The sequence below is a fragment of the Emys orbicularis genome, chromosome 7, assembly GCF_028017835.1.
Source record: "Emys orbicularis isolate rEmyOrb1 chromosome 7, rEmyOrb1.hap1, whole genome shotgun sequence".
Lineage (NCBI taxonomy): Eukaryota > Metazoa > Chordata > Testudines > Emydidae > Emys > Emys orbicularis.
In genome coordinates this window covers 19,838,382-19,842,512 of record NC_088689.1, presented here as the reverse complement: position 1 = coordinate 19,842,512, position 4,131 = coordinate 19,838,382, and positions in this window count along the sequence as shown.

Sequence of the window (4,131 nt, the reverse complement as noted above, 5' to 3'; positions counted from 1 at the left end):
GCACTCTACATCTGCAAGTGTAGCTAAGCCCTTAGAAATACTAATTCTCAGAACACCCTGGTGAAACCGGTATGGAAAGCCAAAGGGGGTGGAAACCAAGTACAGAGAGATCCAGATTGACCTTTGAATGAGGCTACTTATTGGACTGAGAGCGGGTTTTGCCTTACCTGACATGGATCCCGACCCCGCAAGCTTAGCTGTGTTGATGGAGCCCTGCACAGACATGGAGTGCCACATGTGTAGGTGAAACTGTGTGGGGATAGGGGACTGTGTTAGGTCAGCTTGCAGGATCTGGGCCCTTGGTTAAGACCCCAAAATGTCTGCAGAGCCAAAATTAGAACTGACCAGACCTGATTCGCCCTCCTGTGCTTAGTCCAATTGACTCACTATGCAGCCTCTACAATGAATAGATGCATATAATGTTACTATGTCTACAAAATACCAAGCACAATATTTTCACTGATGGTATTTTTGTAAGCAGTGAAATTATTGTCCATATGTTTTTAAAACCTGAGATCTAGTCAGTCTCCAAAAAAATGAGTTAAATGTTTTCAGGTGTTTTTGAGTTTACATTATAACTTGACTGAAGTTAACATAAGAATGGCCATATTGGGTCAGACCAAAGATTCATTCAGCCCAGCATCCTGTCTTCCAACAGTGGCCAATGCCAGGTGCCCCAGAGGGAATGAACAGAACAGATAATCATCAAGAGATCCATTCCCAGTTTCTGGCAAACAGAGCTTGGGATACCATGCCTGCCCATCCTGGCTAACAGCTATTAATGGATCTATCCTCCATGAATTTATCTAGTTCTTTTTTGAACCCTGTTATAACCTTGGCCTTCACAACATCATCTGGCAAGGAGTTCCACAGGTTGACTTTGTTGTATGAAGAAATACTTCCTTTTGTTTGTTTTAAACCTGCTGCCTATTAATTTCATTTGGTGACCCCTAGTTTGTGTGTTATGAGAAGGAGTAAATAACACTTCCTTATTTACTTTCTCCACACCAGTCATGATTTTATAGACCTCTATCATATCCCCCTTTAGTCGTCTCTTTTCCAAGCTGAAAAGTCCCAGTCTTATTAATCTCTCCTCATATGGAAGCCATTCCATACCGCTAATAATTTTTGTTGCCCTTTTCTGAACCTTTTGCAATTCCAATATATCTTTTTTGAGATGGGGCGACCACATCTGCACGCAGTATTCAAGATGTGGGCATACCATGGATTTATATAGAGGCAATATGATATTTTCTATCTTATTACCTATTCCTTTCTTAATGATTCCCAACATTCTGTTTGCCTTTTTGACTGCTGCAGCACATTGAGTGGATGTTTTCAGAGAACTATCCACAATGACTCCCAAGATCTTTCTTGAGTGGTAACAGCTAATTTAGACCCCATCATTTTATATGTATAGTTGGGATTATGTTTTCCAATGTGCATTATTTTGCATTTATCAGTACTGAATTTCATCTGCCATTTTGTTGCCCAGTCACCCAGTTTTGAGAGATCCTTTTCTAGCTCTTTGCAGTCTGCCTGGGATTAACTATTTTGAGTAGTATCCATCCTCTCCTCCTTATTAGGACATAAGGAATCTCGTAAATTGAGTGGGTTAAGACCAAAGTCATTTATTGCATTTATTAATTACTGCAGGTAGATGGCAGTAGCGGTCCCCTTACTGCACCTTTTTCTTAACCACTTCAGTAAAAAAAAAAAAAAAAAGTAGTTCTGTGAAACATTATTATATATCTTGGAGACATTTTTTCAAACAGATGCTCTCTTAAATAAATTATCTTCCCATTAATTCATTTTCCAGAAGTTGTTGCAATCAGAATATATTTGCCCATTGTAAAAAACATACCTACATATACTCAGATTTTTACTTTTTAATGTTTCATGTTTCACAAGTATTGATTTACAATAATCAAGCACTTAAAATAAGATGCTGTAGAGAAAAATTCTTCTGTCAGTACCACAGACAGTATCTTGAACAATACATTTGTAGTCTTTGGGTGAAGGATTTTGGTTTGAGCCCATATATAGTGATTTTATACATGCAAAATGTGCATCCTTTGGTACTTTGACAGAAAAACCAACTTTCACAGAACTTTAATACTTTTAAAATAAAACCAGGAACAAATATTTCTTTCTGTGATTTTAAAAGTGTACTTCTATTTTACTTCATACACTATTTTATTAATGTACATGGATAATAAGAGGCATTTTTATTTATGTTTAATATGGGAGTTACTGAAATTCTAAGAGATACATTCTGACTCCATGCAGAGGAAATTGCTTGAGTCAATTCCCTTAACAAGGTGAGAATAACAAAATGCTCCTTGAAACACTGGATAGTATTTCCATAATAAATTAGATGTGTGAATGCTATTACAACCAATATAGGTATAAACCATTATTTTTTATCCAGACTTAGTTTGAAATAAATTACAATGCTAGTTTTCAGTAAACATTTTTTTCCGTATCAGAAGTACCAATGCAAATGATTTACTGATTCCTGATGTATACACTACTAGAGTACAAAATTGACATCAACTTTTATATTTCTTACATTCAAAAAATAAAGGTACTATTAAATATGCTAACATTAACAACTTATGCTAAGATGCTGCCAGCATGTAGTACTATTATTATTAAAACAATAAGCAATAGGTTAACAAAGGGCATATGTTTAATACACCCCTACCCCGCTATAATGCGACCCGATATAACACCGGTTCGCATATAGCGCGGTAGCAGCGAGGCTCCGGTGGCGCTTTAAAGGGTCCGGGGCTCCGGCTGCTGTGGGGAGTCCCGGGCCCTTTAAATCACCACTGGAGCCCTGCCGCCGCTACCCCGGGGCTGTGGCAGCGGGGCTTGGGCAGCGCTTTAAAGGGTCCGGGGCTCTGGCTGCTGTTGGGAGCCCCAGGCCCTTTAAATCACCACCGGAGCCCTGCCGCCGCTACCCCGGGCTGCGGCAGTGGGGCTCCGACGGCGATTTAAAGGGCCTGGGGCTCCCTGCAGCTGGAGCCCCGGGCTCTTTAAATCACCACTGGAGCCCTGCCGCCCCTACCCCAATATAACGGCGTTTCACCTATAACACGGTAGGGATTTTTGGCTCCCCACAACCACGTTATATCGGGGTAGAGGTGTATAACTAAAAATAATACTTGCCTTCCACAGACTGAGAAATTACAAATGGAAGAGATTTATTAGGTCATCTAATCCATCTCGTCAGTGCTGAGTTTTGTTTTTCTACAGTATATTTTCTGTTTCATTGTCTGGTTCAATTGTAAAATGGCAATATAGGGGTTTCTACTGTTCCTTTGGGAGACTATTCCATAATTTAATAGATCTTAGGATGTTAGTTTATGCCCCCAAGATTCACACATGAAGCTGGCCCACCAGTCATAGTTCTCACCATTCTATGTGAAAGAGTGTCTTTGCTATAATGCTCCCTTCCCTAGGGGTGAGTGAGCACAGAAAGCAGATCAGGTAGCAGTGAGACCCATGTTGGGAGGGGGAAGGGATTAGAGAAACGTACATTGTTTCCCCACCAGCCTTATTGGAAATTCCTCTGAGAAGAACAGAACAAACTCAGTTCTTACCGAGCTTTCCTTCACCTTAGGTGTCTCGCACAGACTCAGGAGGGAGGGATATGGCCCACAACTGGGAAATCTTCCTGACATTCAACCTGAAGTGTCCTTTGGTTAATTTTATTTTATCATTCCTATCACTTTGAATCACCTTAAACATTTTCTCTTTTTCAACTGTGTGTTCACCCTGGATATATGTAATAGATTCTCCATGCCCTCATTCTATTAGTTGTCCATTTTGCCAAACTCTGAAATTTTAGTTATTTTCTTTTAAATGAATACTCCTTGCTGATAGTATCACATTTAGAATTACAAGACTATAATCTGTTCATTTCAGAGCTGAAGGTATTCCTAGAAATCTCATATTGTAATCCCAGTAAACATTTAATATGTAGTTAAGCAGCTAGTCTTTTTCCTGATATGTATTGTAAATAAGGTAGTACACAAGGCTATGTATAATAAAGTAAAAATTATTGCTGAGGCTACATTCATTATTTATACCCAAATTTATTTTTAAAGAGATTCCTTCATTATA